Consider the following 16,217-nt stretch of genomic DNA (forward strand, 5'->3'; position numbering starts at 1 on the left):
ACACCATCTACAGTGGTACGTAGGTCACATTGTAGTCTATCAGCTTCCACTTTGTCACCTTTGCAGCTGCTTTCCTGTGGGAGCAATCTCTTATCCGACGATCTTGTTCTGCTCACCTGCCATTACAAATACAGACTGTCCGTAGAAGTTATACCACTGAGTAAGGGAGTTACAAGAAAGTAGAAAAGGGAGACCTCACCTACAGTAGTAAGTAGATCCCTATGTAGTATATCAGCCCGCTCTGTTTAACCTTTGAAGCTACTTTCCTGTGGGAATTATCTAGAATCCCATGCACTTGGCCTGCTCATCTCCCTTTAAAAAAATATATGCTGTCGGTGAAGTAATACCACTGACTATGTAAGCTACAGGAAAGCAGAAAAGGAGACCCCACCTACAGTAGCAAGCAAGTCTACATGTAGTCTATAAGCCAGCATTGTGTCACCTTTGAAGCTGCTTTCCGTTGAAAGCTATATCCATTAAAACTCACTTGGACTACTCAACGCCCATTGCAAAAATATTTGCTATCGGTTAAGTTATACCACTGCGTATCGGATCGACAAGAAAGAGGAAGGCAGATACCACATACAGTAGTAAGTAAGTCCCCATGTAGTCTATTAGCCAGCATTCTCTCACATTTTCAGCTGCTTTCCTGGGGGAGCGATCTTTAATAACACTCACTTGTACTGCTCAGGTCCCATTGAAAAAATATATGCTGTCGTTTAAGTTATACCACTGCGTATGGGAGCTAAAAAAAAGCTTGAAGACAGACCCCACCTACAATAGTAAGTAGGTCCCCATGTAGTCTGGGTTTTTCAGTCTTTTAGTCTGGTTCATTTTTCAGGCTTCGAGCCTGGTTTCAGGCTTTGAGTCTGGCTTGCAGACTTTGAGTCTGGTTTTTAGGCCAAGAGCCAATAACTTCACGGCATATGGCACCCGAACAGGACCATCATTGGGTGTTACCGGGTAAAGAGCCTCCCTGCTGGGAGCTGAGACTTTAAAATCTGGAGACAGAGGCAGTCGTTGGAGGAGGAAGCCTGCCGGATCCCAAGCAGAGGTTACTGTACCCGGGGGAGTGACTACAGTTTGCGGTGAGACGAGGAGTCGGCAACATGGATAAGGAGGTAGCACTCTCACTTTTACATCGTTTTTTGGAAAACAGGGGGTGCACTTTAAATTGACCGATTTGTCTGGTCTACTTTTATATGGTAAATGCAAAGGCTTTTTTAAGGATTCAGAGAAATATTTTGATGAGGAGGAGTGGAGAGCATATGGGACTTGTCTTTGGGACTTGGTTATAGATGAAGACAAGACTGCTGGGAAACTGATGAAACAGTGGAGAGAGGTCATTAACCGTCTGAAGAGATATAAGATGGAAAAGGATTTGTCCGCTGCTGTGACTCAGCGGCTTGATATGCCTGAGACTGCAGCCCAGTCCAGGACACTGGAGTCATCGAGCATAGGGAGCGGGAGATGTGATAGGCGTCCGAAAGATCTCAGGTTGTAACGTGAGAGGTGAAAGGTAGAAAAGAGGTGGGCACGGGGTTGAGTGAGAGGAGGTGCTGGTTGTGGCAGGTGTGAGCACGTGGTGTAAACAACGGATTGAAGTTTGTCAGATGGATGTCACTCGTGGCAGAGTTTGGAAGACTAAAATATGTGCATGTAACCATAGAAACATGGAGCAAATTCGTTTGGGCAACAGCACAGACAGGGGAGAGGGCCATACATGTGGGGCGTCATTTATATAGTTGTTTTGCAACAATGGGAATTCCTCAGAAAATAAAGGCAAACAAGGGGCCAGCCTATATAAGTAAAAGCATAGAACAGTTTATGAGGCAATGGGGAGTTAAACATGTAGCAGGGATTCCCCATTCCCCCACAGGACAGGCCATAATAGAAAGAGCTAATGGGACTCTAAAAAGATATCTTGGTAAATATGGGGATGTGAAAGACCCACATATGAAATTGCTAAAGGCTGTATTTGTTATGAACCACCTGTGTGTGTTTGGGGGAACAGGAGCTACCACCTGTAATAATGCATCGTAATCCAAAGGCACAAAAGGAGGGGAAGAAAGAAATATGGGTTAAATATCCTGACACTAAAACAGGGATATGGCAGCCTCTGGCCAAAGTATTATACTGGGGACGTGGGTATTTGTGTGTTGATTCTCCCACAGGATCCATTTGGGTGCCAGCCAGGTGGACAAGAGCTTTCTTTGAAGCTGTGGAGATCAAATCATCTGACGAAAAAGGACAGGAAGAGATTGAAGAATAAATACACCCTCGTCTTGCGGTCATTGGAGGACTGGCTAACAATTAAAAGACTGAAGGTTATATAACAAAAAGACAGTGAATTTAATGAATAATAATGAGGTGTTTTGTTATAACCATAGCTTTTAATGTAACTACAATAGCTAACAGCTTGATGCATTTTAATCAGCCTAGAGATAATATTTGGATAACCTTTGCTAATGAAACTGGTCAATCATCTCTTTGTCTTAGTTTGGGAGGGGTTACTAATCCTTTTAAAACGTGTTTGATAGGATTGCCCGTGTGGAATCCGGAGGAATTTTGTGGACTAGTAGACAATAACACCTTGTGTAATAGGATGGGGCTGAACACAATTAGCGATGATCACAATCATTCGGACGGGAAAGGTCAATGTGAGATAATTAAGTCCCTTAATACCACATTAGCCTCACCCCGTGAAAAAATAGACTTGTTTGGAAGTGCCAATGCAAGCTTTGGTACTAATGGAACTGGGGGAAAATTGGATAAGTTTTATGTCATGGGATATCCATGACTTTAATAGAAATCGAAAATATTGGGCCACCTTAGACTCTTCTTTGAAGTCAGAAATGGTATTTAAGCAATTTTATTCCAGCTGTAATGTCTCTAGTATTACATCACCGAAGAAATTGCCCACGGGTATATTTTTAATCTGTGGAGAAAGGGCCTGGAATGGAATACCAGTAAATCCCCCGGGTGGACCCTGTTATTTGGGGAAACTCTCTTTATTCCACCCTAACTTAACCACGCTAATGCAGCTTGCTGACCATAATAATAGCTCCCGCAAAAAACGTAGTTCTTATGAGTTTGATTGTACTGATATTGGTCCCCCACGATTTTGGAGTGAACTGAAGCAAGTCATAGTTGCCACCCTTTTGCCAGGAGGAGCAGCCAATAAGGCCATGAACTTGTCTAAACAGTTAGGATGTTGGACTAAAGATGAGTTAAATAAAACCTCAGAAATGATTGATATGTTAACAGTTGACGTTCAAAGTGTAAATCATGCAGTGTAACAAAATAGAGCTGCCATAGACTTTTTAATATTAGCCCACGGACATGGATGGGGAGAGTTTGAGGGCATGTGTTGTATGAACCTGTCGGACCATTCCACCTCGATACGTGCCAATCTGAAAGAACTTCAACAGGGATTACAGTTAAAAGAAGAAGAGGGATTAGGACTTGAAGGATGGCTTAAGGGATGGGGAATAGGCCCTTGGTTGCAAAATGTTATAATGTATGGAATTGGCTTTATGGGTATTGTTTTATTTGTATTGTTAGTGTTTCCCTGTTTTTTAAATTGTATTCAGTGGACAATAGAAAGAACACTTGAGAGGGTGTGGCAGGCTAATATCATTTTCCAAAAAGAAAACGGGGGAAATGTGGGGAGTTTTGTGGAGACTTGGCTAGAGAAAAGAGGACATGATAGAATACAGCTGGTTAGGCAGTAAGCATTAAGCGATAAAATATTGGACTACTGATCAAGGCCGTGAGAGCAAGAGAGCTGTATGATAACAGCATGAAAAAGCAGGAGCTTAGTTTGGGTTAAGCAGACACAAGTATCTGGAGTATGTTGAAACAAGGGCGAGGTTTGCACCGAACTGGGAACCAATGATGAACTTAGCTTTTGCAATATCTACGAGCCTGATAATTGTATCTATAAAAGAGTTGTATCTTTGCAAATAAAGTTGGGACTTGTTGCACTACAGGGTGGGCTTGTCTCCCGTCGTCTTCAGCAGGGATTCATGTCCATTTTCCCTCATTTTTTCTCCACAGTCCACATGTAGTCTAACAGCCAGCACTGTGTCACATTTGCATCTGCTTTCCTGTGGTAGCTATCTCCAATCCCACTCACTTGGACTGCTCAGCTCCCATAGAAAAAATACATGCTTTCAGTTCAGTTATAGTACTGCGTATGGGATCTGCAAGAAAGCAGGAAGGCAGACCATACCTACAGTACTATATAGGTCCCCATGTAGTCTATCAGGCAGCACTGTGTCACATTTGCAGCTGCTTTCCTGTGGACGCTATCTCCCATCACATGCCCTTCGACTGCTCAAGTCCGGTTGAAAAAGTACATGCTGGCGGTAGAAGTTATACCACTGCGTATGGGAGCTACAAGAAAGCTGGAAGGCAGACCCCACCTACAATATTAAGTAGATCCCCATGTAATCTATCAGCCAGCACTGCGTCACATTTGCATCTTCTTTCCTGTGGGAGCTATCTCTAATCCCACTCACTTGGACTGCTCAGCTCCCATTGAAAAAATACATGCTGTCATTAGAAGTTACGCCACTGCAGCTGGGCAGTACAAGAAAGCAGGTACGCAGTCCCTACCTACAGCAGTACATAGGTCTACGTTTGAGTCTATCAGCTTGCACTGTGCAACCTATGCAACTGTTTTCCTGTGGGCGCTATCTCCAATCCCACTCTCTTTTCCTGCTCACGTCTCATTGAAAATACAGAGTGTCCGTAGAAGTTATACCACTGCGTATGGGAGCTACAAGAAAGCAGGAAGGAAGACCCCACCTACAGTGGTACGTAGGTCCAATTGTAGTCTATCAGCTTGCACTGTGACACATTTGCAGCTGCTTTCCTGTGGGAGTTATCTCCAATCCCATGCACTTGGCCTGCTCTATTGCCTTTGAAAAAATACAGGTTGTCAGTAGAAGTTATACCACTGAGTATGTTTGGAGAGTTTTTTGGAGACTTGTCTAGAGGAAAGAGGATATGATAGAATACAGCTGGTTAGGCCGTAAGCATTAAGCAATAAGATATTGGACCCTTGCTCAAGGACGTGGTGTTCTTGAGCAAGAGAGTTGTATGATAACAGGATGAGAAAACAGGAACTTAGTTTGGTTTGAGCAGTAACAAGTATCCAAAGTATGTTGAAACAGGGGCAGGATTGACATTTAACTGGGAACCAATGATGAGTTTAGCTTTTGCAATATGTCTGAGTCTGATTATTGTATCTATAAAAGAGTTGTATCTTTGTAAATAAAGTTGAGACTTGCTCAGCACTACAGGGTGTGACTGCCTCCCGTCCTCAGCAAATGGTGACCCCGACGTGATAGAGGCTTGGTGCCATGGCGGAACGACAAAGGGGTTCAGGTCCTACGCTGCAAGGATGGCAATAAGCGTGAAAATAAGGAACACGTCGTGCCCCGGCTGACTGTATAGACGAGCCAGGCCAATCCGTGCCGCTGGACCTTGAAGGACTGCAACAGTGCGCTGACAAATAGGTATAATAGATATGGAAAGCCAAGCGACATATGATTTATTTACTGCATACTTGCACAAGCGGCAGATAAAGGGTATAGATCTTCAAAAGGACCTACCAGGGTTGTTAGCTTATGGATATGCTAAGGGAGTGTTTCAGAATCCACATACAGTGCATGAATTGAGCGAATGGCGTAAATTTGGGGATTTGCTGTGGGAAGCTACCCTGGAGGCCGATAAGATAGCTGAAAAGTTAGGGAAGCTTTGGTGGATAGTGCACAATGAGTTGCTGCAACATTAGGCAGAAAAGAAGGCTGCTGAGCACGCAATAGCAGCATAGAATAAGAATAAAAACTATGAGCGTGACTGGTTCCAATCCATCCCGCTGGCTCCTACTGTCTCAAAAGTAATGCTCCCCCCCCGCATGTAGAAAATGGCCCTGGATGCACGGACGGGGTACGAGAACCATGTGAGCCATCAGTCCCTCCTGAGAAACAGGAGTGCCGGCCTAAAGAGTCCCCGCCTCCGCCCCCCCACACTAGATGAGCCTGTCCGTGGGGAAGAGAGTGAATTGACGGAGGCCATCGCAAGGGAGCGGAGGGAGACTTGGGCTGCACTCGCAAAGGATTGTCTATGAAAAGGGGATGGCGATGCACTGGAAGCAGCCAGAACTTTGGCGTTGCCACTGGTATTCCAAACCATTGTGGGGGGAGGTATGCAAGCAACAATTTCTGCTCTGGATTGGAAGTTGTTATCCCAGTTGCGGTCCAAGGTCAGCCAGTTCGGGGTAAACAGTGAACCAGTGAAACAAATGATTGACTATGTATGGGGAACCCAGTTGCTACTGCCCGCTGACTGTCGAGGCATAGTAAAACTTATTTATACACAACATCAGAAGCTGTTATTTAATGCACATTGGCAGGCATTAGTGAATGAAAGTGTTGAAACTCAGCATCAGCAAGGCGACCCTCTCTATGGTGTGACGGTGGAAGAGCTGATGGGTTTGGGACCCTTCCTCTGTACGGAGGCTCAGGCTTTGATAGGGCCTGATAAGTGTAGAGAGGCAATGCGATTAGTAAGGGAGGCTATGGAAAAGGTAAAGGACCCAGGTGGAGTGCCAATATATATGGGAATCAAACAAGGTCGGGATGAAACGTTCGGGACCTTTATTGATAAAGTTGCCTCCGCCATAGAGAGGGCTGGAGTTCCGGAATATATGCGTGGCGCCTTGCTAAAACAGTGCGCCCTACAGAACTGTAATCCAGCTACAAGGACAGTATTGAGTACGTTAGGAGCCAATTGGTCAATTGAAGACGCTTTAGAGCGTATGGCCCAGGTCCCGACAGGTCAACAAGCTTTTCTCGTGGAAGCTATTAAGGAATTGGGATTAGGATTAAAGGAACAGGCGAAAGCAACTCAGAATCAGGTGTTAGCCGCCCTTGCACCCCTTCAAGCATCCGCTGTGACCACTGAAAGGGGCTCTTCAAGTGGACGAATAAAGTGTTACCGGTGTGGCGGAATGGGACATTCCCATCGTGAATGCAATGCTACAGGAATCTGGTGTCAAAAATGCCAAACGGACAATCACAACACTGGGGCGTGTCGTCGCAGGTCGGAAAACTCCAATTCGAGCGCGTTGAACCGCAGTGGCTGCGCTCAGACACAAGTCGCCGCTGCAGCTCAACAGATGTCAGCAGCTGCCTCCAGCCAGCCACAAGTGGGAGCCTCAGAATGGACCTGGCAGCAGCAGTAGATGTTGCCATTATGACAACAAGCCCACAGAAGATACCCACCGGAGTGAAAGGTCCAATCACTATAGGGTGACGAACAGTGGGCGCATTGTTGTTAGGACGCTCGTCAACTACCATGCTTGGACTCTTTGTTCTCCCCGGAGTTATTGATGCAGATTATTTGGGAGAAATTATGATCATGGCCCACATCCCCTTTCCACCAATACAAATGATGAAAAATCAGAGAACTGAGCAATTAATACCACTGGAACAAATGTCAAAAGGAATAAGACCAATAAAAGAGGACTTAAGATGAGAAGGGGGATTTGGATCCATGGGAGGACTTACACTGTTGACAATGGATCTCAGTGAAAGGCCTAGACGCAAAATAGACCTTGAATTTCAAGGACAAAAAAGGTCCTTGATGGGATTATTGGACACAGGGGCAGATTCCAGCATTATCAGCCCAAGATGTTGGCCACAACACTGACCCCTGCAACCCGCAGCAACTACTGTGACTGGGGTAGGAGGACTTACTCTGGCTAGTCGCTCTCCACCCATCTTGGTTCATGTGGATGAGAAACCCATAACTGCTAGTTTTTCTGTTGTGCAGCTGCCTCCAACCGTGCAATGTCTTATTGGTCGAGACATACAAGCCCAGATAGGAATGGACCTAACAAATGAGCACCCTTTGGCATAATGGCCATTGCATGGACTTTCCCACTTCCTATTACCTGGAAAACAGCCGAGCCAGTATGGGTTAAGCAGTGGCCTTTAAAGGGGAAAGTCTTGAGCATGCTCATGAGTTAGTGCAAGAGCAACTTGCCCAAGGACATTTAAAGTTATCTACAAGCCCGTGGAACACTCCTGTATTTGTTATTAAAAAGAGATCTGGCAAGTATTGTTTGTTACATGACCTACGTGCAGTAAATGAACAAATGGAACCTATGGGAGCATTGTAGCCAGAACTACCTAGTCTGGCTATGATTCCACAGGGTTGGCCACTGTTAATCGTAGATCTAAAGGACTGCTTTTTTACCATTGTCTTACATCAGCGGGATACACAACAGTTTGCTTTTACCTTGCCTGCAATAAATAGGGAAGGTCTCGACCATCGTTTTGAATGGACAGTTTTGCCCCAAGGAATGTGTAACAGCCAAACTATCTGTCAGCTGAATGTTGACGCAGCTTGACAATCCCTTCGATGATGATGGCCTAACGTTATCATCTACCATTACATGGATGATATCCTCTTTTCTCAGCCTGCACCATTTACGGAACAACAGGTGGAGGAGATTCGACAGGCACTGGCTCAATGTCACCTTGTGCTAGCTCCAGGAAAGGCTCAGCATACAGCTCCATGGAAATATCTTGGATGGTCTTTATCAGAACAACTCGTAGTACCACAGAAGCTACAGCTCCAACTACAAATAAAGACCCTGAATGATGCTCAGAAGCTTTTAGTGGATCTGCAGTTATTAAAACTAATAGTGGGAATACCCAACGAGTTGTTAGAAAAACTACGACCACTTTTGAAAGGAACCAACCCCACGCGTCAAATACAGGTAACACCAGAGCTTCAGGATGCGCTTCAACAAATTATGGACTGTGTCATACAAGGGCAGGTCCAACGTCACGGTGTTGACTTACCTATTGACTTAACCATCTGGTATAGCACAAAGTATTTACTTGGGGCCTTGACACAATCTCAAAAGAAAATGGGGGAGGTATGGGTTCTAGAATGGATTTCCCCAGCCTTACAACAAACAAAAACCCTTTTTCAAAAAATTGAGATGTTGGCGGGACTAATAAAAAAGGGTCATGAAAGAGCATTACAAGTAACTGGTGCTGAGCCGCATACGATAAGGATACCAATGAAAAAGGACTTTTTACAATGGTATTTAGACGATACAGAAGATCTTCAGGAGGCGCTCTTAGGTGGCGGCAGTATAGTAGCAACAGACAAAATAATAAAAGGACCATTACAATGGCTAGGAAAATGGAATTGGCTAGTACGACCCAAACGAGAGCCGGCCCCCATCGCGGATGCGTTGACAGCATACACGGATGCAGGAAGAAAGTCTAGAACGGCGGCAGTAACCTGACAAGTGGAAGGGCAGTGGAAGCAGCAACTAATAAAAGCAGAAGAGAAAGACACATTACAAACCTTGGAACTGTTGGCAGTAGTATGGGCCATGATGAACCTGAAAGGGCCCCTGAATGTGGTTACAGATTCGTTCTATGTCATGGGTATTGTAGAGAGAATCGAGGACGTCTCCATTAAGGAAGTGCAGAATCCCAGACTATTTGAATTATTAATACAGCTGCAGAAGGCAATAAAGCTTAGGGAGGATGTTTATGCCATTATACATATCAGGAGCCATAAATGGGACATTGGGCTGGGAGAAGGTAATGCTACGGCAGATAAGCTGGTCACAGTGACACATAACACGCCTCTGTCCAAACAGATACTAGCCAGAGAATCGCACTTCCTGTTTCATCAGAATGCACGGGGCTTACACCTAGAGTTTCAGTTATCGCTAAAGGATGCAAAGGCTATTGTTAGAGCTTGTCCCATTTATAGCCATCGCATTGGAGGTGTTGGCTTAGGCTTGGGGATGAACCCTAGAGGATTATCTGTAAATGGAATTTGGCAGATGGATGTCACTCATGTGGCAGAGTTTGGAAGACTAAAATATGTGCATGTAACCGTAGAAACATGGAGCAAATTCGTTTGGGCAACAGCACAGACAGGGGAGAGGGCCATACATGTGGAGCGTCATTTATATAGTAGTTTTGCGGTAATGGGAATTCCTTAGAAAATAAAGACAGACAATGGGCCGGCCTATATAAGCAGAAGCATAGAACAGTTCACGAGTGTAGTGGGTCTGGCACGGTAGTGATCTTCCACAGCAGCTCCTGCAGTGCTGTGCTTACTGTTGATATCAATATTATGACTACCGCTTGCACAACATCAGGACTGTCCCTCCAGCATTCCTTCCCCCACCTTCACCAATAGCTGTGGGTGGGCATGATCTTGGGAGGGACTATGGCCAGGACAGCTGACCCAGGCTGACCAAGGAGATATCCCATACCATATGACGTCAGCTCAGTAATATAAACTGGGGGAGAGGAGCAGGAAGGGAAGGCGAGATTCATTTCTGGCCTTCCCAAAGCAACCGCTACGCGTACTGAAGCCCTGCTTCTCGGGAGGTGGCCGGACATCGCTGCTGATGGGAAGTAGAGAGTAACAGCTTATCTGCTTTTGCTTTGCTTCCCGCGCACGCGGCTTTGCTGCTTATTTATTAAACTGCTTTTATCTCAACCCACGAGACTCCCATCTTATTTTCTCCCCTTCCCTGGCTTGCTGAGGAGGTGGGGGATAAAGCGGTGTGGTGGGCACCTGACATCCAGCCAGGCTCAAACTACCACAGCCCTTTTGGCGCCCAACGTGAGGCGAGATAATAGCAGTTTTACATTAACTCCATTGCAATTACAGTAAGCCAATGAGTGCAAAGTTCCCGTGCTGGTCACGGAGCCTTGCTGTTATGCAGCTTATCTTACACTTTCTAATGTTTGGGAACACGATGCTACTAACATTGACTATCTGCTGTGCTTTAACCTTAATAGCTTTGCTAAGCTGGCTATATAATTTTGTGAAAAGGATGAAAGGGCCTGGGAACATGATGGTCCAAATAATAATAGCAAGTCTCATTCTGTTACTGATGAATTTAGTGTGCTGTGGGAGCTATCTTGTGGAGGCCATGGGGCAAAGCACCTCTTTCTCCTCAGCTCGGACTGATCTAGAAAATTTTGTTACACAGACTTCCCAGGTCCTTAGTCACCCTTATACGAGAGTTTTAATATTACTAATTAACATGATATATTATATATCTTGTGGAATCTGGAGTCATCTGGGTATCAGAGAGTACAAATTTGCGATGGAAACATGTTAAAATGCCTCCTGAAGCGGCCAGTCCCTGGGTGGCAGGGTGTGTGGATGAATTTGGGCAAATTCCTAGGACGGTTATCACCTCCTGTAACCTGGGATTTTACACCTGAACAGATAAAAAACCCTGCTTTACTGGCACGCCACCTGATAGAAGGGTGTCTTACCTACCCTAATGAGGCCCATCAGGTTCAGGCACTATACTGGGGCCTAGACTCTGCCTACCGAGCTGCATTCCAGTCCTCTCAGAGAACTATCATTGAAGTGGAAACTCAAACGGTACCTGAGACCACCATAGTTGAGTCAGTCGCAGTCCAGCCCTCTCAGAGAACTATGGCCGAGGTGGAAATTCAAACTATACCTGAAACTACCATGGTTGAGTCAGGGAATCAAACAACAACCACAGTGGTTGCCCCAGTAGTGAAAAAGAAGCAGTGGATAAGGAGGTCAAGTCCATATCATCGATTAGTAAGGGCAGAAGAGGAGGAAGAGGAAAGGCTAGAAGAAGAAACTGGTCCTTCGGTAAGGAGATCAGGAGAAGAAGTGAAAGAAATCGAAAAGGAAATGGAAACTACTCGGTCCCTCACCTCAACAGAACTTAGAGATATGCGAAAAGATTACAGTCGCCAGCCAGGTGAGCGGATTGGTGCCTGGCTGCTCCGATGTTGGGATAACGGGGCTGACAGTCAGCAATTCGAAGGCAGAGAAGCCCAACAGCTAGGATCTGTTGCTAGGGACCGGGGAATTGATAGAGGCATTGGAAAGAAGACCTCAATTTGTAGTCTCTGGAAACGGCTCCTCTCAAGTGTAAGGGAGAGATACCCATTCAAGGAAGACCTTGTAAATGCCCGAGGAAAGTGGACTAGAGCTGATGAAGGGATCCAATATCTAAGGGAATTAGCTGTGTTGGAAGTCATCTATGGTGATCTAGATAATGCCGAGGTCTCCACAGATCCAGACGATGTCCAGTGTACACGGGCCATGTTGAGAAAAGTGATTCAGAGTGCCCCAGCTACATATTCGAATATCCTGGCAATGGTGTATCATCCAGACATGGACATACCAACAGTGGAGAGGGTATCTTCTTGGTTACAGAACTATGAAGAGAGCCTCTGCACCTCCTCATCAGTGTGGGATGATGGTCTGACTGTCAGATCTGCCTCAAGAATTCAGTCATCCACTGTCCCGACCAGGGGAAAAGGAAGTCCCAGACGCAGGAGTACACCGCGAAATGAACTCTGGCTTGTTTTGCGTAGCCAAGGAGAGGATATGAGGAAGTGGGATGGTGAACCCACTTTTAAGCTGGAAGCGCGTGTACGTGAACTAAGGGGGAAGACAGCTGTTAGAAAAGGACCACCCAAGAGGGCTGTCAGCATAGTAACAGCCAAAACAAAAGAGGACAATCAACAATCTCCAAGACATAGAAGAACTGCAACTACTTCCTTCGATGCCAATGAGGAGACTTCAGGTCTGCAATTGCAAGGATCAGATAGCGAAAACTCTGATGAAGAACAGAAATAGAGGGTCCCTGCCTCCAACCAGGAGGAGGAAAGGGATGACCGAATCTACTGGACTGTGTGGGTTCGATGGCCTGGCACATCAAACCCACAAAGGTATAAAGCCTTAGTAGACACAGGGGCACAGTGTACATTGATGCCATCAAGGTATAGAGGCACAGATTCTGTCTGGATCTCTGGAGTGACAGGGGGATGTGAAGAATTATCTGTATTAGAGGCTGAAGTGAGCTTAACAGGGGACAAATGGAAAAAACACCCCATTGTGACTGGTCCAGAGGCCCCTTGTATTCTTGGCATAGACTACCTCAGGAGAGGGTACTTCAAAGACCCCAAGGGGTATTGATGGGCTTTTGGTGTAGCCACTGTAGATGCAGAGAAAATCAAACAACTCTCTAATTTACCTGGCCTCTCAGAAGACCCTTTTGTTGTGGGATTGCTGCAAGTTCAAGAGCAACAGGTACCAATTGCTACCAGGACGGTGCACCGGAGGCAATATCGCAACAACCGAGATTCCCTGACTCCCATCCGTGAGTTGATTCATCAACTGGAGGCTCAAGGAGTAATTAGCAAAACTCATTCCCCATTTAATAGTCCCATATGGCCTGTGAAAAAATCTGATGGAGGGGAGTGCAGGTTAACAGTAGACTATTGTGGCCTGAACGAAGTGACACCACCACTGAGTGCTGCTGTACCAGACATGTTAGAGCTCCAGTATGAACTGGAGTCAAAAGCAGCCAAGTGGTATGCTACGATTGACATCGCTAATGCATTCTTCTCAATTCCATTGGCAGCAGAGTGCAGGCCACAATTTGCCTTCACATGGAGAGGTGTCCAATATACTTGGAATCGATTGCCCCAGGGGTGGAAACATAGTCCTACTATTTGCCATGGTCTAATCCAAACTGTGCTGGAAATGGGTGATGCCCCTGAACATTTACAGTACATTGATGACATAATTGTATGGGGCAACAAGGCAGAAGAAGTGTTTGAGAAAGGGAAAAGAATAATACAGATTCTCCTAAAAGCTGGTTTTGCTATAAAAAGAAGCAAAGTAAAGGGACCTGCACAAGACATAAAGTTTTTGGACATAAAATGGCAAGATTGGCGTCAGCATGTACCTATGGATGTTGTGAATAAAATAGCTACTATGTCTCAACCAACTAATAAGAAAGAAACACAAGCTTTCCTGGGCCTTGTGGGATTCTGGAGGATGCATATCCCAGTTTATAGTCAACTTGTGAGCCCTCTCTTTAGAGTAACCAGAAAGAAGAACTGTTTTGAGTGGAGCCTTGAGCAACAACAAGCTTTTCAACAAATTAAAAAGGAAATAGCTCGTGCAGTCGCCCTTGGGCCCATCCGTACAGGATCAGATGTGCAGAATATCCTCTACACTGCCGCTGGAGAGCATGGTCTCACCTGGGGCCTCTGGCAGAAAACATCTGGAGAAACCCGAGGTCGACCATTAGGGTTTTGGAGCCGAGGATATCGAGGATCGGAAGCCCACTACACCCCAACTGAAAAAGAAATACTAGCAGCATATGAGGGACTTCGAGCTGCTTCAGAAGTCATTGGCACAGAAGCTCATCTCCTCTTGGCACCACGTCTGCCTGTGTTACAATGGATGTTCAAAGGGAAAACCCCTTCTATACATCATGCAATCAGCGCTACATGGAGTAAGTGGATGGCGTTGATTACACAAAGATCTCGGCTGGGGAAATCTAATCGCCCAGGAATCCTGGAAGAAATCATGGACTGGCCAGAAGGCAGAGATTTTGGAGCACTGCCTGAGGAAGTAGCTCGTGCCCAAGAGGCACCACCATATAATGAACTATCAGAAGATGAGAGGCATTATGCTTTGTTTACTGATGGATCCTGCCACGTGGTAGGAAATCATCGTAAGTGGAAAGCTGCTGTGTGGAGTCCCACACGACGAGTTGTTGAGGCCACTGAAGGAGAAGGTGAGTCAAGTCAGTTTGCTGAAGTGAAGGCTATCCAACTAGCTCTAAAGATTGCAGAACGAGAGAAGTGGCCAGTACTCTATCTTTATACTGACTCCCGGATGGTGGCTAATGCTCTATGGGGATGGCTACAGCAATGGAAGAAGACCAACTGGCAGCGCAAGGGTAAACCCATCTGGGCTGCTGCATTATGGCAAGACATTGCTGCTCGGGTGGAAAATATGGCTCTGAAAGTACGCCATGTAGATGCTCACGTGCCAAAAAGCCGTGCCAATGAAGAACAGTGGAACAACCAACAGGTAGATAAAGCTGTCAAAATTGAACTAGCTCAGGTAGACCTAGACTGGGAGCGTAAAGGTGAGCTATTTATAGCTTGATGGGCCCATGAAACATCAGGACATCTGGGAAGAGATGCAACATATAGATGGGCTTGTGATCGAGGGGTGGACTTGACCATGGAAGCCATTACACAGGTCACCCACGAATGTGAAACGTGTGCTGCAATCAAGCGAGCCACACGAATCAAGTCTCCCTGGAACGGAGGCCGATGGCTGGGTTTTCAGTATGGTGAGGCCTGGCCAATTGACTATGTTGGACCGCTACCACAAACACATCAAGGCAAGCGTTCTATACTCACCATGGTGGAAGCAACTACCGGTTGGTTGGAAACATACCCTGTAAACCATGTCACGGCCCGAAATACTGTCTTGGGTCTTGAAAGGCAAGTTTTGTGGCGACACGGCACTCCAGAAAGAATTGAGTCAGATAATGGAACTCATTTTCAAAATAATCTCATAAACTCCTGGGCAAAGAAACATGGCATTGAGTGGATATACCACATCCCCTATCACCCACAAGCCTCTGGAAAGATTGAGAGATATAACAGAATGCTAAAGACCATGTTGAGAGCACTGGGCAATGGGGCATGGAAGCAGTGGGATAAAAATTTAGCAGAAGCCACTTGGCTGGTCAATAGCAGAAGTTCAACTAACCGTCCTGGTCCTGCCCAAACAAAACCACTACATACTGTGGGAGGAGATAAGGTCCCTGTAGTGCACCCAGGGAAATGGCTGGGGAAGGCAGTATGGGTTGCACCTCCCATGGGAAAGGGCAAAACTATTCGTGGGATTGTCTTTGCTCAAGGGCCTGGGTGTACTTGGTGGGTGATGAGAAAGGATGGGGAAACTCGATGTGTACTTCAAGGAGACTTAACCTTGGGGGAAAAATAACCTGTTATGTGAGTTATCTGTTGTAGATGAACTTTGCAAGAAAAACTGAAAAAGTGGACAAACCAAGCCGCTCCTGGTGCCCAACACTGAACATACTGTTTCCCCTGGCCTGGATATCCATCTTGATGGATGAGACAGAAGTTATGACCTGCTCCAGTGAACATCTACAGAGAATGAAAGATATAAGAATGTTGTTTGTTTGTTTGATGCAAGATGCAAGAGGGAATACAAGAATGATGTTTGTTGAAGAGTGGGGGCACTGGTTAATGAGAGTATATAAGAATTTGTATGGGTTGTTAAGATGGTTTGTCTGAGCATGACAGAAATGGTAT

Source organism: Colius striatus, chromosome W, assembly GCF_028858725.1.
Source record: "Colius striatus isolate bColStr4 chromosome W, bColStr4.1.hap1, whole genome shotgun sequence".
Classification (NCBI taxonomy): domain Eukaryota; kingdom Metazoa; phylum Chordata; class Aves; order Coliiformes; family Coliidae; genus Colius; species Colius striatus.